This window comes from Paroedura picta, chromosome 2 (genome assembly GCF_049243985.1).
Source record: "Paroedura picta isolate Pp20150507F chromosome 2, Ppicta_v3.0, whole genome shotgun sequence".
Lineage (NCBI taxonomy): Eukaryota > Metazoa > Chordata > Lepidosauria > Squamata > Gekkonidae > Paroedura > Paroedura picta.
Window position 1 is genome coordinate 34,892,292 of NC_135370.1, and position 25,921 is coordinate 34,918,212.

General features: G+C 42.6%; 1 long non-coding RNA gene across 1 annotated transcript; it reads left to right on the top strand.

Moving 5' to 3' along the window:
• The first annotated feature begins 24,215 nt into the window (after positions 1-24,215).
• Positions 24,216-25,251, top strand: LOC143828638 (uncharacterized). The gene is made up of 3 exons (XR_013227781.1): positions 24,216-24,444; positions 24,763-24,947; positions 25,130-25,251. It is a non-coding gene; the product is annotated as an uncharacterized LOC143828638 (long non-coding RNA).
• Positions 25,252-25,921: the final 670 nt, after the last annotated feature.

The window sequence follows — 25,921 nt, forward strand, 5'->3', positions numbered from 1 at the left end:
CCAACAGATTAGTGAAAGGTCTGGAGGTGAGGTCCTACAGGGCAGGCTAATGAAGCAGCCTACAGAAAGCACCTCTTTGTTATACACTAGTGATCTGACAATAACAGAGGCACTTAGCAAAGAACCTGATGAGCTGAAAAAAATTATGTCATTATCATTCATTTCCCCCCCACACACAAAAGAAACATGTTTTTGACCTTTACATTTTCTTACATTTTGCCTTGCTGTCATATATATTAACTGCAAGATTACCTACTAACTAACATGTCCAAGAATATATTTTTTTTAAAAGAAGAAGGAGAGGAATTATTTTGCTAAAGATGCTTTGAGTCTGAGGTTGCTTGGAGGCAACAATGGGAGACTTTGTCTGATACCACCCTCGGTTGGGTTACGGAGGGCACAATGCAAAATTTGTGCTCCTTCGTTTAAGTAACATGATAATTTTCTAATTATTTCTCTGGGGTATGCGCTGCATATGTTAAGGCAAAGAACAAGGAATAGCCGAGAGCACCTAGAAGTGTAGCCAAAGAACATTCACTTGGTGGTTAATTTATTATTACTATTCACGCAAAAGTGGCTGGTGTTCAAACCTTTGGTAAAACTAACACTTTCATCCTTAAAATCTGAACTAGTGAGCAGAAATTCACTAGAGTTCCTGCCCTGCCACTAATTCTGTTAGTGTTTAAGGTTCTACTGGACTCTTGCTCTTTTCTGCCCGATACCCTGTTCCTTCATTCCAGATGTGTGGAGGTTGGTGGCTGATTAATGGCCTGTCATGGAAACCCATTCCACAGCTGTTCAGAATGGCAAGATTGAAAACAATTTCTGACCGCTGTGAAAATCCATAATGTCATCTCATGATCCAAGTTGACTCAATGGAGTGCATGTTTTACAATGCATTGGGGTGACTACTTGATGAAATGGTTAAAAAGGTAAGACTTTCTGACCTTTTTAACCATTTTACCATTGAGAAACCATTGAAACATACTTCAGGCTCCAAAAAAACCCAGAAGAGGTATGATCATGCAGATATGGTTGGCCATTTAGGGGACCATCTCTCCCATATTTCAGGTAGCTGTGGACTGGGAATGGAAAATGGCCTGGGAGCAAGCCCAGTTGAGTGACTCCTATGGTAGAGAAACCAGTGCTTTAATGCCATTCATTTAAGTGGTGACAACTTGTCAAAGTGATATGCAGATGAAGGAGTATAAATCAGCCAACTACTGATCGCCAAAAGACTCATAATGGACCAATTGCTGCGCTCTGTTAAGGACCAGTCAGGTGACTTGGCGAACTGCCTGAAGCGTGTATGTTTGATTTTCTAGTGTTTGCCGTTGGGTGTTCTAGTTGGTTTTGGAATTGAATAATGAGCTTTCTCGCTCCCCTAGGTATGGTGCACCACTGTGTTCCAGATATATTCAAGCCTCTGCAGACTATCTCTCCTATTTGGAAACAAAATACTATAGGAGAGCATTCACACTAGCTAGATGCTCTGCGTTACCTTCTGCCATGCTGGTGGGTCGCTTCAAGAAAACCCCATTAGCTGCCCCTGTAATTCCGGGGACTCTGCCCCTGTAATTCCGGGGAGATAGAGTCAATCGAACACGTCCTCTTAAGGTGCCCTACTTTTAGCTCTGCGAGAAATAAATTCATCCTCCCATTACTCAGGAATTCCTCCACCAGCTCAAACAAAGAAAAAGTAAAATTCCTCCTGTGGAATAGTAGGGGCCATATTATTAAGCAGGTTGCCAAATTTTGTGCGCATGTGCTTAGCACACGGGAAAGACAATTTAAGCTTAAGTGAAGATTTTTAGAGGAATTTTACCATGTACTTTTTATAATGTACCCATCAATTATACAATTTTATATATTTTAAATTTTGTACTGCCTCCCTGATTTTGCAATTTTCTACTCTGAAATGTTTTTTCTTGCTATCTGTTTTATCTGAATAAAGAGCTGATTGTTTCCGAAGGAACTGCATCTGTGTCAACCGAACCCACAGAAAATCTGGCTAGCCTGGGCCAACCAGGTCAGGGTTGTATAACTGGACAAGGCAGCTGATTGACAAAAAGACATGATTTTCATGCGCAGAGTGTCTGAACAGGTTGTCTTGCTTCACTTCGTGTGTGTGTTTAAATATTTGGGGGGAAAGTGGGAGCCTCCACTAGGCAACCGTCAGATGCTTGCCAGCTGCTACCATTGGGCTAAGATGCTAACATAAATGCTTAATACGCACAGCATCTCTGCTGATACAGAATAAGAATGCTCCTCACAAGCCCATGAGCTTGCAATGTGTTTGGAAGTGAAACCGTGTACACAATACCGACCAATGGTCCTGTGCTGGGTAAACACTGGCTAATTGTTATTATTGATTGGCACATACCTGTTAAGTACATATCGAATGAATGACCATTTCCCTTTTTTTCCCCTCTCATTCACTCTCCCTCCCCAAGAAATGAAGAATTCAAGCAGAAGACAGCCTGAGGTGCAACCAAAAAATGGCCATATCTGAGCTAATATTCTGAGATATTCAGAAGGAAACAGATTGATTAGAAGGAACAATACACAAAACAATTCCTCCCCAACCTTAAACTACAGTTACAAGGATTTAACAAATCATCCTTATTTCTTCTATTTTAGTCCAGCCTTTCTCAACTTTTTTACCATTGAGACACTCTTTACCATTGAGACACTACCATTGAGACATTCTTCAAGCTTCAAGAGAGCCCAGAAGTGGCGCAATCGTGCAGAATATGGTTGGGAAGCATAGTTGTGTACACGCCCACCCAGGGCCCCTCCCCTTCTCACCCCCTCCAGGCCCATCATTGGCTATTTGGGGGGAAGTGAATCAACATGACCATATATAGTCATATTACCCAATAAATGTTTAACAAATTTTAAGAATATATAAAAAATTGATGAACTCCCACCCATTCAGGAAACCTTCCAGGGCTGTCAAGAAACCCCAAGGTTTCACAAAACTTTTAGTCAGACAGATCGGCTTAATCAATAGCAAATATTATGAACAAGAGATGTGGAGATGAGTACCTTATGGCAGTTTTTATTTTGTATGCTGATGTCATTGTGAACTATTTCAAAATACGTGGCTGCCCACTTGGAGAATACAGAAGGTAACAGTCAAACAAATATCACTTAAGATTCTTGAAAAGCTTCCATTATTTAGCAAATATCAAGGGCTCTGAGTTTTAGCAAAATATTATTACTTTTGCATTTCCAGTAAATAACATAAGAAAATATCAATAGGAGATATGGGGGGAGGGGGCACAATGCTTTTGTATTCCTACAGTAGTTCCTTATAGAAAAAAATCTTAATATATACACATCGCCTATATATGGGCAAAACCTTTGTGTTTCCACATATTTGAAAATCCCATGTTGTTTGACGAGCAGCTTTGTTCTGACAGCTTCTGGTTTACACGACTGTGAATTGTTTTGTGTTTGTTAATGTATTAATTGAACTATCTTGTAGGTATATTTCCTATTTGTAACATCCTTGAGAGCCAGTTAGGAGTGTGGACTTTTAATCCGGCACACCGAGTTCGATTCTGCACTCCCCCACATGCAACCAGCTGGGTGACCTTGGGCTAGCCACAGCACTGATAAAACTGTTCTGATCAGGGCTCTCTCAGCCTCGCCTACCTCACAGGGTGTTTGTTGTGGGAAGAGGAAAGGGAAGGCGACTGTAAGCCGCGTCGAGACTCCTTCGGGTAGAGAAAAGTGGCATATAAGAACCAACTCTTCTTCTTCTTCTTCTTCTTCTTCTTTCTTGGGAAAGCTATTTCAGTTTCTGAGGTAAATAAATATTTCTGTTTCTTGAGAAAGCTACATCTATTTCTGAGGTAAATAAATAAGGAAACTGATATCTGGTGTAATCTAATAATTAAATTTAATTCCCTCATCTGTGCTAGCCATGATTTAAAATCAGCATGAAGGCCTTTCTTTCCTGGTTTGGGAAACATTCACACATTCACTGTTAGCATCTCTCTTGTTTGCTAATATGGCAAAGAGAACTAAGAAACAAAATAGATGTTCCCCATCTGGTCATCTTTCCTCCTGTCCTCATAACACAGCCATGCGCTCTATCGTCTGCTCACCACCAGGATGAGTCATGGGAGGTGCTGTGTGTGTATAGACCTGTCGAGGGATTTACCAGAAACTAGGCATTTTAAAGTTAACCTTTATTAATTTAGATCCCCGTGCTGATGGACAACGCTGCAATTGCTACATGGAACAATGAACGCTTGCCTAGCAATATCATGTCCACACAAAGTGCTGCTATTCTTAAAAATGGTGAACGTTGGCCTCTTATCGATTGACCGCCCCAGCACCAGGGGATCAGATGGATAAAAAGCAGAAAAGGCATATTTGAAAGTCGTCCATTTGAGTGAGAAAGGGTAAGCATTCATTATTGAGAGGAATGAAAACATTCTACTGCAATTCCAGGCTATTATAGCGCTACTCCTAGGTTTGTTTGGCTCCAAGCTCATTGTCTTTCTTTTTCTTTTCTTTTCTTTTTCTGTGATACTCAAGGAAGTAAATTAATTGCAGTACCTAGTGGAAAAAACCCTCAGCTGAAGTGGCTTGCCTTCTGTCATCTAGTCCTTCTGTTCTCCTTAACTTCTTTGTGGGGTTTTGCACGTATCTTGACATTATAGGAAAAAAAGCCGTGGTTGATAGAAATGTTTTGCTATAAAATCTGGAGGAGACCACTGATCCTATTCTCGGCCTCTTACTTTGAAGCCAAATGCTAAAGAAAGGCGGGAGTGTCGGTTTGTGTGCCTGTGGAAAGCTACAGCAACACTTATGGATTGAATTTGGATTTCTCTGTCTCTGTCCAGGAGTGGTTTAAGGATTTGCGAGGCCTGTAGCACCAGAACCCATTTAAGGATTCGCAGGGCCCTAGCAGAGTACAATTGCAGTGGGAGCAGCCAGACTGGGTGCAGAGGGGCTCACCACAGTGGAAAGGAGTGTCACTCTGTGGACCCTTAAAGAGCAGGTAGGGGGTAGGAGAGAGGCTATGGCCCTGATCCATGGACAAAAAGCACCATGTGGAGTCCTTGGAAGTGCAGGGTCTGCAGCCACTGTTTCCCTCGAAAAAGCACCACTGATGTAAGAAATTAATTCACACTTTGGAGAATTCTTCTAAATCAGGGGTAGTCAAACTGCGGCCCTCCCGATGTCCATGGACTACAATTCCCAGGAGCCCCTGCCAGCGAATGCTGGCAGGGGCTCCTGGGAATTGTAGTCCATGGACATCGGGAGGGCCGCAGTTTGACTACCCCTGGTTTAAGGGTTTCTCAGTGGTAAAAAAGTTGAGAAAGGCTGGTTCTCCAAATTAGAATCTGCTGTTCTGAACCACTACACCAGGAGTAGTCAAACTGCGGCCCTCCAGATGTCCATGGACTACAATTCCCATGAGCCCCTGCCAGCGTTTGCTCCTGGGAATTGTAGTCCATGGACATCTGGAGGGCCGCAGTTTGACTACCCCTGTTCTAAATCATGTTGTTATTTATTCCCTTGAGGAACTTGTTACTATTATTACTTCTATTACTTCCACTGAAGAAGCTACCTTGTGAAACAGGACTACTGGATCCTCATTTGGGCTTCATTAACAATCAAACATAAGCCTACGACATTTGTAAATTCTAAATATATATATTTTTTATATTTCCTCCCTAGAGACCCGCATCAAGAACTCTCTCAGCTCCCAGCACTTCTCCTGTTTTGCTTTCAGCTTTCTCAAGGGAAAAACTGGGTGAGTGTGCAAATGGTTCTTACAATGGGCCTCGTGAGAGTTCAGCTTTTTGCAAACAGGAAAAGTGAAGTTCCAAATCTACATAACTAAGAAGTTCATCTTGTAAATAGTAGTCACTTAACACAGGGATAAACCTCATACATTTCATTGTGTATGAGCTTTATCCCAATGTTAAATGACTTCTGAAAGCGAAACTCAGGGAAAAGGTTGTATGCTGAGAAAATTTCTGGCCCAGGTCTCTATGGAGGAAATATTTTTTTAAATATTTAGAATTTACAAATGTCATATGCTGTATTACTTAAATTTAATAGTTATAATCTGAAGAGGATTTGTTAAGTTTCATGATTTAGAACACTGGCCCCCAACCTTTCTCGGGCTGGGGACCGGTCCACGGGAGGGGAGGAGAGGGAGGCCCGAGCATCTACACGCCGGCGGGGGCAAACACACATGTGCGGTGCTGCCGCACAAACGCACATGCGTGGAGCTGCCGCGCCTGCCCATTTGCACCTCCCTCTCCCCCCCCCATAGCGCAGCGCTTGCTACACCGGGAGCGATCGGCCGACATAGAGGACGATTCACTCAAGCCTAGCGCCACGCTGCGGGAGGAGGGGAGAGGGAGGTGTGAGCGCCGGCAAACGCGCAGGCACAGAGCTTCGTCGGCCGATCACTCCTGGCGCAGCAAGCTGTGTGTGGAGGAAGAGGGAGGCACCTCCCTCCCCCCGGGGCCCGGTTCCAAGGGTTTCATGGCCCGGTGCGGTGCAGGGGTCGGTGACCCTCAATTTAGAACACTGCCCTTTAACATGCACACATGCTGACTGTCCCTGATCTCAGGTAAACCAAGAAAAAATTGAAAGTAGGAAAGTTGCTGACCAAACATGGTGGTTTTTTGTTTTGTTTTGTTTGCTATTTCGTTACTTTGGAATCATGTTGTAATGCCATCTGACATATTTTTTTAAAAATAAGGTTGCGAGGGTAGATGACAGGAGTGACACTCGGGGAGGGGGGAGCAATACCCGGAGTTTTTCTCCTTACGCAAGGCCCTGCCCCAATACGCACCGCTGGATCTTGGGGCAAAAAAAGGGAAAGTAGATTTATCTGTGTTCCTTTGCTGCTGAGCAACTAAGGGCCTGAGGCAGGTCAGGCCTGGGACTGCCCTGGACAGGGCCCGATACTGTGTGAAAGCAGGAATTCACCTTGCATGCAAACAAGCAATGATTGCAGCTTGATCCCTCATACGGAAGACATCCCATTGAATAATGTGAGATTTATCTCTGAGCAGGCCTGCTCCTTTCATTTTGGAGCTGGTCAACTTTTTCTGCTGGTCTGAAGATCTCCAAGAGAAGATGGCTCTCCAAGAAGTCCAAGAAGCAAAGGTAATCTGAATGAGATTACCAACAGTTTGTTCCTTCGGTAATATATCTGAGCCTTAATTTCCCCCTTGTCCAAATCTTGTCTGAGAGTTTTTGCTTGGCCACAAAAACTTTTTCTGAGTGGCATCTTCACACCAGTTGAACCCTTCTTATGCTGACTATCGATCCATGTTTAAGCACTGACTTGAACTGAAAAAAGGCATCTTTAATTTCTCACTCCCTTGGGAGCATTTGATAGCAATGTAGGCCTCTGCAGCCTGTTGTGACTGATTGATTACCTGTTGGTTTGCAATTCTGAATGTGAGTAATGGCTGGAAGTCTGATTGTTTCAGCAGGAACAAACTCTGCAGGCCTTTCCTCGACCAACAGCACCACTGTTGGTGGTACACCTTTCTAAGATCATTGATCTCAAGGAACATGGAAGGGTGTGTGACCCACCTTAGGATGGCACTCCTGATGAATGGAAAAGAAGGGTAAGATTCATATCCCCTCATATTAATCTTTTCAACACAACAGAAGAAAAGCCCTGCTGAATTTCAATCTGTATCCTTCCCAGTAATGCCCCCTCCAAAGGAGGAGCAAAGGAGGGAAGGTACTCCACCATGTTCTAACAATGGTGGCCAGCAGTTCCCCCCTAGGTTCCTAGCAGGGATAGGTTGGTCTGCCGTCGTGTTCTTGCTGGTTTTGTATTGTTAACTGTTGTGTTTTAGCTGAGTTTTTAGGAGATTGTATTTTACTTATTTTATCTTGTAACCCGCCACAAGCCGGCTTTGCCAAGGGTGGCGGGCAATATATTCAAATAACAACAACAACAACAACAACAACAACAACAATGACAATAATATAATTGTAATTGCTGTTATTGTTAATCCCACCACCAGTAGGTCTTGGAGGCAGTAGCCCTCCCTTGCTGTTTCTTATGTTTCCCAACCCCAGGTGGCATTGCACCCCACTGCACTCCTGCTATTCCAGTTTATCTCCCGATGGCCAAGATCAGTTCCCCTGGAGAAAATGGCTGCTTTGGAGGTGGACACTATGGCATTATACCCTGCGGTGGTGTCTCCCCTCTCCAAACCCCACTCTCTCCAGGATCCATCCCCCCAAATCTGCAGGTATTTCCCAACCTAGGGCTTGTAGGGTTGTCAGATTCTCCCTGGTCACTAGCAGGGGATGGAATGGTAGGGTTGCTAGACCCAGGTTGGGAATCTCCCGGGGACTTTGGGATGGAGCCAGGGGAAAGAAGCAGAAGAGTTGTTTTTTATACCCCGCTTTTCACTGCCCAAAGGAGTCTCAAAGCAGATGACAATTGCCTTCCCTTCCTCTCCGCACAACAGACACCCTGTAAGGTAGGTGAGGCTGAGAGAACTTTGACAGCACTGCTTAGTCAGAACAGCAGTATTAGGGCTGTGACGAGCCCAAGGTCACCCAACTGGCTGCATATGGAGGAACAGGGAATCAAACCCGGCTCACCAGATTAGAAGTCATTGCTCTTAACCACAACACCAAGCTGAGAGGCCAAGGACCTCAGTGGGGTACAATGCCATAGAGTCCAATCTCCAAAGCAGCCATTTTCTCCAGGGAAACTGATCTCTATAGTCTGAGGCTGCTGGCAGTCCTACGGCTTCCCCTTCAGGAATTTATATTCAAAGACATATTGCCTCTTCACATGAAAGTCCTGTTTAGCCAGCAGGGCTAATAGCCGCAGACCTCAGGAATGTTCTTAATCTCCTTTTAAAACCACTTTAACCATTGAAACTTTAACCATTAAAACCATTTAACCTTTTAAAACCACTTTAACCATTGACCATCACCACATCTTTGGGGAGCGATTTCTATAAACTGACACTTCCTTTGGGGCCCTTTTATTTTCTTAGGAATATAGCTTAACTAGAAAGTTGCTACATCCATGGGTTCAGCAGTGGCCATAGGCACTGGAAGTGATTTGAGCTCTTTATTGTGAACCCAGCATGGTACAAAGGAGAAACTCAAGTGAACAAACCCTCCCCCCCCAAAAAAAACATACTGGATTTTTCCCGCCGTGCACGCTATTGGTCGGTTTTGGTTTGAACTAGGGTTGAGTGCTTCAGCTTGGTTGGGCCCCTTTGGCAATCACCGAAGCCCAAGGTGGCCAGTGGTGCGGAGAGGAGGGGCTGCATGTGGAGGAGGAAAAGGAAACCAGCCGGTGGCTGCTCTGACCTCTGAGCCTGCGTGTGGCCGCCAGCTAGCGTGCCACCGCCACCACCGGCCCTCCTCTCCACGCTGTGGTGCTGGCCTCCTATGTGCCGCCTCAGGCTTTGGTGATCACCGAGGCGGCCGAACCAAGCCGCAGCTCTCACCCCTAGTTTGAACTGAATCGCCACACATTGGTCAATTGCATTGTGCTCTACAATCTTGCCTCAGACCTCGCTTGCTCTTCCACAGGTGTACAGACACAGCAGCGATGATCCTGCACGCATTCCCATGTGTATAAGTTCCGTTCAGGCAAACCTGGGATGTTATCAACTCCATGTTTCCCCCCTATTGCTGATACGCAACAGTAAGAGAAGGAAACTTGCATATAATCCTATACGCCGGTCCACCTCTGCAGTGAAGTTAACTAAGTCCTCTATAAACCAGAAACCCAGCCCCAAAGCACTTTATGTATTGTCCAGATATTTATATCTTTCCTTTCCCTTGTGGCTCAAGGCAATTTAGAGTGCCAAAATTAGAAACATGCAAAGTGGGGAATTTTGCCAGTTTGCCTTCCTCCCTAAGAAAATGCTTGCAGCTTAAATTCGCTAAAAGCCCTTCCAAATATGGTCTTACAAGGCCTCATAAACACTTCTATTTATGGTGCCCCCCACAAGGGAGACCATGCCGTAAGGTAAGAGCCGCTACAGAGGAGAAGGTTTTTTTATACGTTGCTTTTTACTACCGGAAGAACTCTCAAAGCAGCTTACAACCGCCAACTGTTCCTCTCCCCACAACAAACTCACTGCATGGTAGGTGGGGTTGAAAGAGCTCTGAGAGAACTGTGACTGGCTCAAGGTCACCCAGCTGGCTGCATGTGGAGGAGGAATAGGAAATCAAACCCAGTTCGCCCAGTTAGTAATATCAGGGCTCTCTCAGCTTCACCCACCTCACAGGGGGTCTGTTGTGGGGAGAGGAAAGGGAAGGCAAATGTAAGCCGCTTTGAGACTCCTTCAGGTAGAGAAAAGTGACATATAAGAACCAACTCTTCTTCTTCTTAAGTACATGGAGACATGAGCTGTAAACATCCAGGAGCCCAAGCATAAGGTCATGCTTTGTCAGTGATCCACAGCAGCAAGTGTAACATTCCAGTGTTGCATGGTGATATCTCCGTTATTTTGAGGATGATTTTAAAAGTTTAAAAACCAAGAGTTTTATCGTGTCAAAATCTCTCATTTAACATAAAAATAATTTGACATTTAAAAAAACTGAAATTTATTTTTTAAAAAACAAAAATTTTTGATGTTTTGATGTTTTGATGTTTTCACATACATCTTACCCAACAATTCAATTCTTGCAACTTTTTTTGTTTTATTATTTACTTAAACTAAACCTTTATAACCTCACCTTTCTCACTTTGGTGCAAGGCAGCTTTCATTGCACATTAGTAAAAACAAACAAACAAAACCATATTCAGAATCACAACGTTAAAACAATCCCACCCAATTCTCATCAACCATCTCATTATGATAAAAATCAAAGACTAACATTCATCCAGCAAAGAATCATAGAATCATAGAATCATAGAGTTGGAAGGGGCCATACAGGCCATCTAGTCCAACCCCCTGCTCAACGCAGGATCAACCCATAGCTTTTTAAAAAGCATAAATTACCAAGTCTATTTATTTGTCATGTTATTCTACTCTGCTTTTCTCCTCCATGAGGATCCAAAAGGTAGGACTGCTACCTCTGAGTTGAGAATAACCTGGAGATTTTGGAAATGGAAGCTGGGCAGGGGGTGGGGGAGGGGAAAGAGCCATAGAGTCCACCGTCTGAGGCAGCCATTTTCTCCAAGGAACTCCAGGGGGCTTGACCTTGGTTGTCTGGAGCTCTGTTGTAAGAGCAGGAGATCTCCAGGTGCCATCTGGAGGTTGGAAACCCTGCCAAAGCAGCTTACGACATTGTCCTCCCTTTTCCATCTTAACGTGACATCAACTCTGTGAGGTAAATCAACATGAGATAAAGTCCAAGGCCACCCAGTGAGATTCCATGGCAGCTGAAATACTCAGATTTTACAAGTCCTTCAGAATGTGATGCTTTAAAAGTGTGCTTTATTAGCCCTGCTATTATTAGTAGTATACTGTTATTCCATTCCACCTGTATAGAAAACACCATAGCAGCCACAGAAGTATTTATGTTAATATGCAAGTCCTAAATTTAAATGTTCAGCTAAAATGTATTGAGGCAGAGCAAATTATATAATCTATAGTTTATATTTAGCTAATCCCTCCCAAGTTTAAGCCTGCTTTAAAGCATTCAAAATTAACATCACCCTCAACACCTTTCCACTTATTTTAAAATAACCCATCGCTTAATTACTAAGCCCTAAAACTGAGGGTGCAAAAAAAAAAAAAAGTCTTGGGAGAGCAGCAAGTTTTGAAGTTCAGCGAAGCGTACTTCCTATATTAATGGTGCTTGAATTATAGGTTTGCAACCTTACCATTTTCATTTCAGGCTGAACTCACAAAGCAGCAAAATTATTTTAAAATTGAGTTGAAAATGCTTGAAGATGAATTACTGACACGCCTTTCAGCAGCCGAGAGTAATTTCCTTGGGGATACCCTTTTGGTGGAGGAGCTGGGAGCAACAAAGCCAACATCAGTAGAGACAGAAATTAAGGCAAAATTATAAATATGCAGAAACATTGGGCTACGGTAATTGCAGTTGTGGTGGTGAGGCAAAAGTCTTTCAGTTCCCAAACAAAACTGTGTCTTTTTCAAGAATCATACCTTGTCTTCCTCAGCCTCTAAATTTAGGCGAGAATACGTTTTTATTTCTAGTTATAATTAAAAAATAGTTATCTACCATGATTTGTGATACATAAGGTTACTTGCATGAGGCCGTAAAATAGAATCTCTGTACAAATTGCTCTTCGATCATTTATAAATGAATATGGCTTCATCAAGGAATGACATGTCAATGGATTCAAAATATAAACTATAAAATAGTGGAGATTAGAATGGCATGGCTTGCCCTGAAATATGTGTGTCTGAAAAATGGTTTTAAAGGAAAATGATGACCTATTAATATTATTTCTTGTGAATAGAAGGATTTTTGTGGATTGAGGGGATTAGGATGAGATCATATTTCACACAAAAGCTATAAAATTTCTTATTGCTAGACGATAAAGTACAACACAAAGTTAGGGGTGGAAAAGCTTATTTCCAGAAATAAAAACAAATTGGGCGAATTCAGTGTTTTGCTCTGAGTCTCTCCAAACTGAGAATAACCATGTGCTAGCTAGAGCCCCCCCCTCCCGATGAAAATTATTGAAATAACTGTGGATTTCTAATATTACGGCTTGACATTCATTTATGCCATTCTGATGCACATCAGTACGTATTTGATATAGCAACGTGCATAAGATGTTACTCAGAAATCGCTACATTTTAAACAGGTTGGTTATTAAATTATGTTCCTTACATTACGCTAATAATGTCATACAATATCAACAATAAATCTGAACACTAAAAGTGGCAGGCCCATTATACCTAGGAATATCTAGGAATATTCAATGCAGAGTGCCCGTATTCTATTTTGATAGCTTCTATTAGGCCCCGTGTGTGTTTTGAAACGTTAAATCAATCAGCCGTCTGTTGTCTTAATTTCTATTTGCCACATTAAAAGATCAGGACAGGGGAAGAAGGGGAAGGGGAGCTTGTGAGCAGGAACCAGGACAATTCTGCAATTGAAACTATGACCTAAACAAAAAGGTAAGCTGATATATAAATAAGCTACCAAACTAAATATATAATTGTATTACAAATCAACGTGAAAGCTGCATAGTCATAAAAGCCCAAGCGTAGTAAGAATTCAAATAGTTAATTGATGTTTCGAGGTGGTTGTTTTCTTGTTGTTGTTTTTATGGCTCTTGTTTTGTTGTGTTTTTATATGAACTTCCTATTTTTCTTTTGTATAGTCCTACCCATGTAAGATGATGATGATGATGATGATGATGATGATGATGATGATGATGATGGTAATACCCCAAGCAATGCAGCCCAGGTACACAAGTATGGACCACATGAAGTAGTAACCATGCAAAGACCCTTTGGTACAAATGGCAACAGGATCACTGGCTGTAAACAATACCCTTGGATGCCACCTGGGAAAGTTTTCTCAAAATCTTTTGAAAATTATATGGAAAGGGTCTTGTGCTTAAAACGCAGAGCAACTAGGTGGCTTGTTACAAGAGACAAAACTGAACTGAGAGCCCCTGAAAAAAATCCCAACTTGTATATAGTAGCAAACTATGGATCTTCCCACCAGGGTGCACTATTGGTCAGTTTTGGTTTAAACTGACTGGGTCCAGCAGTTGGGATTTAGCCATGCATTGGTCAATTTCATTGACTGCTTTGATTATGCCTCAAGCTCAGAACCACAAACACAACAGAAATGTTCTGAATGAATGAATGAATGAATGAATGAATGAATGAATGAGTCCTACCTGAAATCCTTTTGTGTGTTTTAGCAGGTTCCCTTTCCAAACTAAGCCCAAGGAGAAAGTAAGAAAATGTCAGCCAAGGCACTGCATAATAAAAACAAAATATATCAGCTGACCCTTCCGCCTCCCCCCCGGGGGGGGGGAATTAAGTTGCCATCATGATGATGAGGTGGGTTGCCTTCTTTAAAGAAAAATAATAAACTCCATATTATCTGTCCTTCTGGGAGAATATCGCTGTCGTGGTATAGTGCCTAGGTTTAAAAGAATGGCCCTGCACAGCCCCAGAGATTCGGTGCTTCCAAAACAGTTGCTGTTTATGACTGCCATTTTAAGAGCCCTTTTGTAGGAATGAACCCAGTTGAATACTGGCAGTCTTATTCCTCGATAGCTGACTTCTGTCTTAGCCTTTGACTTGTTTCTCCCTATTATCCATCTTCTTTCTCCTCCTACCCTTGAGAAGAAAATACTTGTTTTCAGACGCGGCGTTTCTTTCTCCACACATCCACACAGTATGGCTTCTTCCTCCCCACCTCCCGTGGTGCATCATGTGAAGACAATGAAAGCAACACGAAAGATCACGAATGGTCTAATTGGCAGGAAAGAGCTAAGGGCCCCTCACTGGCAGTCTTCAAGCAAAGCTTGGATACACACTTTTCTTGGATGCTTTAGGATGCTTAGGGCTGATCCTGCGTTGAGCAGGGGGTTGGACTAGATGGCCTATATGGCCCCTTCCAACTCTATGATTTTAAATGCCAGAGCCATGAACGGAATGGCCCAGGCTAGACTGATTTTGACAGGTCTTGGAAGATAAGCAAGTCCAGGGTTGTGAGGCAGAAACAGGCAATGGCCAGCTAGTATCCTTTGACCTGAAGACCCTACAGGGTCACCATAAGTCAGCTATGATGTGACGTTCTTCCTGACACTGCCAAGTGGTCCCAAGAGGATACATCCTATGCCAGGCTTTCTGAAACCCTAGGATTTCTAGACAGTCCTGGAAGAGTTTCTCAAATGGGTAGGGGTTAATTTTTATTATATATATTTTTTAATTTGCTAAGCATTTATTGGGTGATATGACCATATATGGTCATATTGACTCACTCTCCTTCCCGAAATGGTCAATGGTGGGCCCATAAGGGGTGGGAAGAGGACAGGCCCCAGGTGGGCATGTACGCAGCTATGCTTCCCAACCATATTCTGCACGATCACCTCACATCTGGGGTTTCTTGAAACCTGAAGGGGGGGATTTAATAAAAACAGTAAGCACTGAAATAGATTAAAACATTAAAATCACATTAAAATTTTTATACTCTCCAACAGTATAGTAGTTTCTGTTTCTCTGTTTTTACTTGCCATTTAATTTCTGTCTTTCTTTCTTTAGCTTTGCTTTATGAATAAGGAAATCGATTCTCATAAACTGGGTTTCCTTCTTAGATTTAATACTTGTTGTTGTTGTTGTTGTTAGGTGCGAAGTCGTGTCCGACCCATCGCGACCCCATGGACAATGATCCTCCAGGCCTTCCTGTCCTCTACCATTCCCCGGAGTCCATTTAAGTTTGCACCTACTGCTTCAGTGACTCCATCCAGCCACCTCATTCTCTGTCGTCCCCTTCTTCTTTTGCCCTCGATCGCTCCCAGCAGATTTAATGCTGGTCACTGTTATATTATTCTTGTGCACTTCCTCTCAAACTATTTGGAATACAATTAGAGGACAGTATTCATTTAACCATTATACTAGATCAGGCTTTCTCAACCAAGGTTTTGTTAGACTCTGGGATTTTTTGATGGTTTCCTAAATGGGTGGGAGTTAATTTTTATATATTTTTTTAATTTGTTAAACATTTGTCAGGTGATATGACCATATATGGACCTGTCACCCCTCCCCACCCTCCCCAAATGCTTCCCAACCATATTGTGCACAATCAGGCTACTTCTGGGGTTTCTTGAAACCTGAAGAATGTTTCAGAGGGTTCCCAATGGTAAAAAAGTTGAGAAAGGCTGTATTAGATAGTCCCTGACTGCATGTAAATATTTTGCAGTTATTTAGACAATGAACTTTGTCTAAATGATGAATTTTGTGACTCAGACTGGGATACAGAAGTTTATTTCAAATGTGGGGAAAGTGCTAGACTTGGAATATCCCAGAAAGAGAAATTCCCGCAGGGATGGAAGACAGAAACAGTGTCCCTAAAGAAACAGATTATGATGCAGGCTTTGAGACCAGATTGATTGACTGATGTTTTCAGGTTGGAGTAAATAAACCAACTCTGAGCATGCAGTAAGGGGTCAATTTGTATACTTCATGTGATTTTTAGTACATGTAAGTTATGATGAAATGCTGTGTTGTTTCTTTGCAGCTGAAATGCTGTTTCCCTTGAGAGGTTATTATCTGCCACCATTTGGTGTGGAAACTTCATTGAAGAGAAACTTGGAACCAAACATGCACAGTGAGAGAGAGAGACGAAAACCAGACTTAGCTAAATCATGTAATGAAAGTGGGCTTGCTTCACTAATAATGTTAGTGGACAACATGTTGAATCATGAGATAAATCTACAGCTTCCAATTTTCACTTATCTAAATTATCATTTTACTATTGTGTTAGAATGGAACCACCATATCTATCACAGCAGTACCACATAGAAAGACAGAGCTTTTGTTAGAGCTACTTCAAGAGTAAAGGGGCCGCAGACTACTACTACTACAACTACTACTACTGCTACTACTACTACTACTACTAGTAGTAGTAGTAGTAGTAGTATCATCATCACCATCATCATCATTATTATCATCATCATTCTCATGATTATCATTATTATTGTTATTAATTTGACTTATATGCCATCCTCTCATACCGGATCAGGGTGGTGTACATCTGGTGTGTACACATGGCAGGGGATTCTGGCCAATTCCAGTTCTCCATCAGTTTAATGAATAGGAGACATACAGTTTTAAAACTTGAATGAGTACAATCCAGACAAAATTAGCTCTCCATTGACTTTATAGGAAAGTTAAACATGTCGTTAAATTGATTTGCTGTGGAAATAAACAGGAGTTAAAAGCAGTTGATGGGACTGGATTGTACAAATTATGTTTTCATTCGAAGCATTGTTGTGATTAGAGTGTTGGAGTAGGCTCGGAGAGACCTGGGTTCAAATCCTCACTTTGCCACAATAGTCATTCATGTATCCTATCCTCTGTATATGAAAGGAATACAGAGCTTTCCAGTATTAATCTACATTTCTGTAACCCCTTCCAACCCCTGGGAGAAAATGGGATTTCTCTGTGGGAACAGCCATCTGAATTACCAAAGGGATTAAATTTACTCCTTTCCTCAGAGGAACTGGGCTTGAAGAAGACATTTCACCTTCTTGTTCTTCCTCTCTCTAGCCCTCCCAACCCAAAAATTATTTTTCTGAGGTTTGGAAGGGGCTGCAGAAGAAAGCCATATTCTGTGCTCAGAAAGGTTGAATACATACTATCCTTCTCACACTGATTTACCTCACACTAAAAATTAACAGCATTTGTGGCAGAATATACACTTTTGTGAGTCAGCAGAAGAAGACGCAAGTAGTCACTTACAAAAGCTCAACTCCTGCCACAAATTTTGTTAGTTTCTAAGGTGCTCTTGGACTCTTGTTCTTTTCTGTTGCTACAGATAGACTAACACAGCTACCCATCTTGATTTGCCTCACACCAGGGCTGGTTCATTCATATAGCACATGTAGCATGTGCTATGGGCCCATCCTTCCAGGGGGCTCACATGTTGCCTTCCCCCCATAGATCAGGTTCGTAACCCCCCTCCCCACTTTCCCCTCTTTAAGGACACTTGAAGTGACAACCCTTTCCACTGTGGGGGGTTACACCCCCGGTCTGGCTGCTCCCACTGCAAGTAGGGATCTGTGAATCCTTCCACTGGCCCTGGTGCTACGGGCCCCATGGATCCTTAATCCACTCCTGCCTCACACAGGGCGGGGAGGGGACAGCAATGTGCATAGGGAGAGAAAGCGAAAGTGCTGTGGATGGAGGTAAACATCGTGAATGTTAATAATTGTGTGCCACTATCCTGGCACAGAAATCACACCGACCGATACTGTGTATATGTGAGGTGGCCTCACCCAATAAGTAGCATGGCAAAGTAGGGACGGCTGCTGCCGCCGCTGCCTGGATTTCACTGGCAAACATGGGATTTCCACTCCTTTGGTGGTTACTTCTGAGTTGAAAAGAAGAGTGAGGGAGGTGGGAAGCATTTACAGGAAACAAGCGGTGGGTAGGAATGGATGCTTAGTTCTTCTATTGGATTTTCCCTTTTTCTTTTTGTCCTCCTCCCCAAGGCTTTTCCCCAGAATCATAGAGTTGGAAGGGGCCATACAGACCATCTAGTCCAACCCCCCTGTTCAATGCAGGATCAGCCCAAAGCATCCATGAGAAATATCTATCCAGCCACTGCTTGAAGACCGCCAATGAGGGGGAGCTCACCACCTCTTTATGCAGCCGATTCCACTGCTGAACTATTCTGACTGTGAATTTTTTCCTGGTATCTAACCAGTATTATTCTACACATAGTTTAAAGGCATTTCTGTGAGTCCTGTCCTCTGCTGCCCATAGGAACTGCACCCTGCCTTCGTCCAAGTGACAACCTTTCAAATACTTAAAGAGAGCAATCATGACCAAGGGACCTGACGTAGGATGGGAAAGAGATACTACAAAATATACTGACTGTGGATGATGGAAAGATGGTGGCAACGAGTGGCCAGCAAGTGCCTCCAGCTCTCAGTCCCAGTTTTATCTTTCAAAATATTTGAAGATGGGAAAAGAGTTAAAGCTACCTTCCTCATCCCTCTTTCCCTCCCCTTTCATTCTCTACAAAATCTCCCCTCCCCTCCTTCCTTATCAGGTACATTGGAGGCAAGCCTGGACTTGGGAACCTTTTTAGATACCCCCCCACAAAATAGCGCACAGCAGCTCTTGGGCAGGAAGTGAAGCTACAGCAAAGTAAACACCACCCTCCACTACCACCAAAAATGGGGTGTTCTTCTTGGAAGCCGACAGGCCAGATGGATTTCCCCTTTTGCTTTATGGCTAAGCAAACCTAAAAAAAAAACATAATGTTTTCTATGAAAATTCGTATTCGCTACTATTGAGAACTTGTACCGCTAACACATGAAATGGATTTCGTGGCGGAGTGTCTCATGGCAGACTTGCATTGCTATTCTGTACAAATAGACCAGACTGTGTTGCACTTTTTCATTGCTCATTGATTCAACTTCTCTCGCTGACACCTGGGGAAATTGTCCATTTTTCTTCAAGGAAAGGACTATTATTAAGAAACAGCCTATGCTCACATTAAGTTTGTTCATCGTCCCCCCTCCTTGCTCCTTCTGCATTGGAATCTAATGTAGAAGAAGAAGAAAATCAGGTTTTTATATCCTGCTTTTCACTACCAAATGAAGTCTCAAAGCGGATAACAATTGCCTTCGTCTTCCCAAAACAGACACCCTGCGGTGTTGGGGAGGGGGGGGGGACTGAGAGAGCTCTGATAGACCTGATGTGTGAGAAAAGCTCTAACATGATTGTGACTAGGCCAGTGTCACCCAGCTGGCTGCATGTGGAGGAGTGAGGAATCAAACCTGGCTCTCCAGAGTAGAGGCTAGCACTCTTAACCACTACACCAAACTGGCTCATATTCTTGTAGGGGCAAATTTCCTCTGATTCATTTTTATTTTGGCTGACATTCAGTGACTCACAAGGGCTTCCTGCCATGTCAAATATACAAAGCAGTCCGGTTGTTTGGACCTGACACTGCCTACTCAGACAGCCACTGACTTTCCATATCCTCATGCAGATGTCTTTTTCAGTCCTGCCCACTGACATCTTCTGAGATGCTACAGCAATTTTGTTGTGATTTTGGAACTAGACTTGGCCTTATGTCTCTCCAGAAAAATAGAGCTGCAGAGTTTTTGCAGTTATACGTTACCTTTTTGTGGATTAGGCACAGATCCAGACTCTCATTGCTTTGAGGTTTAAAAGGAATAATATTTACTGGAAAGATTATACATTAATGTATATCATATTCATGAGCCTCTTGTGGCGCAGGGTGGTAAGGCAGCCGTCTGAAAGCTTTGCCCATGAGGCTGGGAGCTCAATCCCAGCAGCCGGCTCAAGGTTGACTCAGCCTTCCATCCTTCCGAGGTCGGTAAAATGAGTACCCAGCTTGCTGGGGGGTAAACGGTCATGACTGGGGAAGGCACTGGCAAACCACCCCGTATTGAGTCTGCCATGAAAACGCTGGAGGGCGTCACCCCAAGGGTCAGACATGACTCGTGCTTGCACAGGGGATACCTTTACCTTTACCTTTATATCATATTCATCTGCTTCAGTCTCCTTACTGAGGCAGTGCACAAAAGCTTAAAAGACAGTTACAAAACTCCCTATGGCTAGGCTACAAGCAGGACTACATGCCCATACATCAGCAGATGGAGAGAGTTGGGAGCTTAATGGTGGAAGATCCTTCCTCCTTGCAAGCTAAGATCCTACTCTTTCTGAAGAAGAGGAAGTGGGCGGTAACAAAGGAATCTCCTAGCCACTACCAAGCACATGGCTGGGAGTCTCTGTAATTCCAGCAGTGACCTTTCAATATCACTAATGAGCACATAGGTGAAGCTTTGCTGCTTAACAACCTAACAGCAACCCTCCAGGGTTGACTTCACCAAATTATTTGCTGATTGCAATTCCAACAACAGATTCAAGGACATGATGCATGCAGATATCTGCTCTCCTGTTAAACTGGATTATTTTTCTTATGCCTATTCTTATGAGACACAGGGCATAGAACTTGGTAACAAACATGTTGATAAAAGGCAAAAAAACATTTTGTTTTGAGGAAGACACTATAGCATTTACCAATTAATGGGTATTTAACAATGCACTGTACCACCTGAAAACATGGTGGAATATATTTGCACCCCGTATCCACATTTCATAACTAACAACCTTCCCTTTTTTAGCGGGGGTTTTTAGCGGGGTTACGGAGACTGGGTTAGTCTACAATGAACCTTGCCACCATTCTTGTCTTGTCTTAATTAATTTGTTAAGGATTGGTTTCTGTAGGGTACCATGTTTTTATTGTTTTTATTGTACTGGTTTTAGGGGATTGGTTTTTATGTGACCCGCCTCGAGCCCCTGGGGGGAGGTGGGATATAAATAAACTGCTGCTGCTGCTGCTGCTGCTGCTGCTGCTGATAATAATAATAATAATAATAATAATAATAATAATAATAATAATAATAATAATAATAATAATAATAATAAAGCTGCATCTTTTATAAAATTACAAAAGTAACAATTCTATCCAGCACAGAATAACTGATGCAATGTCACTTGCAAACCAATATTGAACATGGGCCAGGGTGTAAAATTACCCCTTTGAGGATCTCATGTAATAGATTGCCTGTGACAATTACCCAAAAGGGCAAAATATACATTATGGAGTTCAATCTTGCATGCGAGACCTTGATGTTTAAAAATGACAACAAAAAAAAGTGAAAAATTCTTTTGTTGTTGTTGGATATTTTTAACTGCCTCTCCCTCACTGGGGCTCAAGGTGGTTTACAACCTGTTAAAATTCATATCTTATTAATTTCATATACATTTTAAGGTTCATACCACTAAAATATTCCTCTCTTACTCCAGATTTCTCATACGCATGTCTGTTTCCTTTCACCAGGTAGCAAAACTCATCTCAGCTCTCCTGAGCCTCTTTTGAAGTCTGTCGTCTCATCAGAATTGGACTTTAAATATTATGGCATAAGCATGGCACCCAAAATGATAACAGATGCAATCCCTCCATCTTTAAAACAACAGTGAAATCCTAAGTTTCAAGAGCTCCGAATTGCACCGAATAATGTTCCCTTTGTATTTTAAAATCAATATTTTAGGATGATGGAAGGGTAGGGTTTTGTTTAATTTACAGTTATATAGTACAGAGGCCTGTGCCCTCAAACACTGCAATTAGAAACAGGCTTGGGGCTATTTTTGACTCAGGAAAGCTTCAGGACACGTGTTTGTCCCAAGGGCAAGAAACCAGAGTCGAGTTAGCTATAGAAAAGGTATCAAAAGGTTACTGGGTTATACTCTGCCTAAACCAGAAGTGACCAAACTGTGGCTCTCCAGATGTCAATAGACTACAATTACCATAAGCCCCTGGCATCCATGGACACCTGGGCAGAGTCTGCACTTACTTTTTTTTATTCCATTGTCAATCCTGTTGAATTCAGATCGCTTTGAACTCGGGTCTTCCTCTTCCCCCCCTCCCCATTGAAACAGGAAAGTCTTCTGCACATGGTTAGGGAGGCTCAGAAGAGGGGGAGGCAAATGGAGACTCTTTCTCTGTTTTCTTGAAGGGGGGAGAGGATCCAAGAAGTCAGAGGAGGGAGGGAAAAAATCCTTTTCTTGAAGGGGGGGGGGGGACGAAGAAGGCACAAAAAAAAATCCAAGGCCGACAGAAGTGAAGAGAAATTAGGGGCTTCTCCTTTGAGGCAGGCTTGTCACATGACCACCTGTAGCCAATCACGGGTCCTCTACCACGGAGGCGAGCCCAGATTCAAAACAATGCAATTTTCTGAATATATTCAGGATTAGCAGCAGTCTGAGATATCCCACAATAAAGGTAGGGCCACTCCGGATCAATCCTTCTTGCTGCAGAAACAAAATTAAAATCGCCCCAAATCCAAACGGAAATCGCATTCTGTGTAGAGGGCAGGGACTGAATCGACCTGGGGTTGGAATAAAAGCTCCGTGCAGTTTACACCCTGGAGAGCCACAGTTTGGCCACCCTGGTCTAAACCCTTCATCACACCAGTTCTGCTGTGTAGTCAGAAGTGGTTTATCCTAGTAGGACATATAGCACATGCTATGGGCCCCACAGTTTCAGGGCCTCCGCAGTGCTGTATGGTTAGGGGGCCTTCACATTGAGATTGTTAGGGGGGCTTCATGCTTATGCAGCTTGTGGACTGCAAGAACAAAAAAAGCTCATTGAGCATGCATGAGGACCACAAGTTTGAAAGCCCTCTTAAATACTGGGGCGTTTCACTTGAGTGTCCCACCAAGATTTGAGAAATGTTTTCAGCAAAGTGAAGCTGTCAGCTGCTTCCAAACTTCCTACTGTCCCTGGGAGGGACTCCCACAATTATTTGGGCTCCACTAAGGCCCCGCGAATCCTTAAACCGGCTCTGGTGCGACAAGTCCTGCAAATCCGTAAACCAGATCTGTCTATAGTGTTTTGTTTTGTTTTTCATTTTTAAAAGGCCTTTCAAAATAATTTCTGGGCAGCTCAGAAAGATTATGATCCCTTCTATTTTAGGCTCCTGGCCTCCAGTGAAATGTGTAACTTTGCATTTAGGTGTATCTTTTCACAATATTTTTAAAAATGAGTTTCAGGCAGTGCCTAGCGCAGTAGGGTGACTTCATGGGAACACTTCCTCAGCCAATCACTATCCGATTGGCTAATTTATTATCTTTTTTAAAAAAAAAATAAATACTTTAGTAAATATATGTGTGGAAGAAAGAATTGTAACTCTTTATAATCAGATGAATAGATACAAACAGGGAAGATTGCTGTGATTATGCGGCACATTGTGCTAAACAGATGTGTGAGTTTTTCCTCCTCAAATATTGTGCTACATCAAACGGCTTCCTTTGGCTCGTATCAATAAAATGTTTCATATTTCAAATCAATAGCTCCCTGGGAAGCCTATTTTTATCTCCCCTCTCAAATATTCATCCTGTTGCAACAAGGCTTGACACATTCCAGAAATGACGGCGGGAAGGTACAGCGAAGGGAAGTCACCCAGCCTATCAGGGGCGTAGCAGTCTTGATCCTGCCCCCACCCTCCTAAGGGCCCTTTTGTTCCAGAGGGAATCTTGGGAAACTATTAAAATAGCCAGTGATCCACCAACGGGGATATTGGCTCACACAGCATTGGATGGGGAGGGGGTTGATTATTTTTGAATAGGCAGGTAGAAAAAAATATCATTTCAAATGATCAGCCACATTAAAAAACAAACAAACAGATGATTTTCCATAATCTTTTAAAGCTAGTTCGTTGCAGAAGGGCTGCCACACTTTTATTTGGTGAGTTACCCCCACGTAGGGTGGTAAACATAGATGAACACCTATATTTACAAAGCAATTTTATGGGCATACCCTAATGCAATTATATGTTACAGCTTTAGTAAAAAGTGAGGCTGGCTACGGGTCTGTTTTTTGGAAAGTGTTTGGTTGGTTTGCTGGAGGATAAGGAGGTTGTAATATTTGGGCAGTGTGTTATATATTGTCACACACACACACACCTCGCCCCATTGTGTACTGTGAGCTAGTTTGGTGTAATTTCTTTGTGTGTACTGTGAATATCTTGATTCATATTCTCTGGTCATTTATCTCTGCTTGTCTCAAGAATGAAACTCTGACTAGTCAGCTGCTTGTGTAGCCTCCGCCTTTTTAAAAATTAATTAAAGAAATGTTTCTTTCTCTTTGAGCACCTAAAAACAACCCATTCATAAGCACAGACAAAGGACAAGATAGCAGACACACATTGGCAATCGTTCCCAGTTAACCAGCATTTTATTCAAGGTACAGCTCACCTAAATATTTTGTTAAAATGGCTTCAGTTATAACATTTCTTTTTCTGAAATTATTTTTGTAGGATCGTTTAAGGGTACCGGGGGGGGGGGGGGGTTCTGATATCTGTTTTGCTTAATAGGCTAGAAAGAAAGAGCCACTGCTTGCAGAAGGAAAAAGCTAGAAAGTTGCTTTTCAGAATGAACTATTATTTCATCCCTGTCGTCTGCACTTGATTCATCTTCCTTTAAAAGACTTTTAGACAATAAAGATATAACATTTAGTAGATCTTTTTCAGCTCTGGTGGAAATCTTGTTTTCCTTTATTCAGGAGAACAGTTTGTGATCTATGTGTTCAGGACCAGAAGATTTCAGATTACTCCGTTTGCACTCTGCTATTTCATGACCATCTGGCTGAGAGGCGAAAATGTGGACTTCAGGAGCAGAACAGAAAACATCCTTGTAATATCGGGGACACTGAAGGTATGATCCAATTGCCTGGAAGCAAGCTCACAGGTAGGTTGGCATTTTATCAAGTATTTTAAGGAACATGTCCATCCAGGAAGGCTTTTTCCTAAAAGTGAAATGCTCAACTCTCTTGTTTCCCGAACACCCAGGTGGTTGGGATATATATTGTGAGGGTAATTCATACATTCTACAAAGGGTAATTTTGTGTGACTTTATCTGTTGACATGCAGAATGCTGGCAATTGGGTGATACATGACAGATGAAAATGCCTGATGTGGTCATCTTGGAGGAGGAAAATTACTGCACACCAACCTGATATTGCCTTCGCAAATTTGGCTGTCGATGAGTCCGCTCACTTGTTTTTTGTTTGTTTTTTAGATTAAAAAATCCTCTCTTTTAATTTAAAAATCCTTCCTTCTATGGGAAGATCTCCGTGACTTGTTTGGCGAGATTATGCATGGTGGTTATATTACAGATGATCAGGCTAGGACACTCTGCTATACATACCTGGAAGAGTTTTATGTAACCCAATCAGGAAACAACAGCTTTAGCAAACACAGAATGCGTTTCCTGAGTTAGAGCTCCCCCTACTGGAAACAGGCACATTCTTAATGTGCACATCTCTCTTTAAAAGCTGCGTCGATCAAATAATATATTCCTCGCCCTCGCCTGCTTTTATGACAGAAGACCTCTGAGGCACATAATGTGTAACTTAATACCCCTCCCAGTATTTTACGCCAACACTGAAAACAAATCTACTTTGTAATGTTGTTTACCCTCCATTTATTTTTGTTTGCCACGAACCTTTTCCTGTAAAGTTGCCAGACAGGTAAGGAGCGAGCCCAACATTCAACCGTAAATCGGCAACCAAGCACGCAGTTGGGATATTTTGGGCTCCGTATTTTGGGCGGTTTGTTTCATGAGCTGTCAGGCGCCTGAAATATTGCTCCTTTCCAACGGCAGCATGCGAAACGGAAAGAGACCAGTGCTGTTTTGCAGTGCCGTATCCCACACTCTGAGGC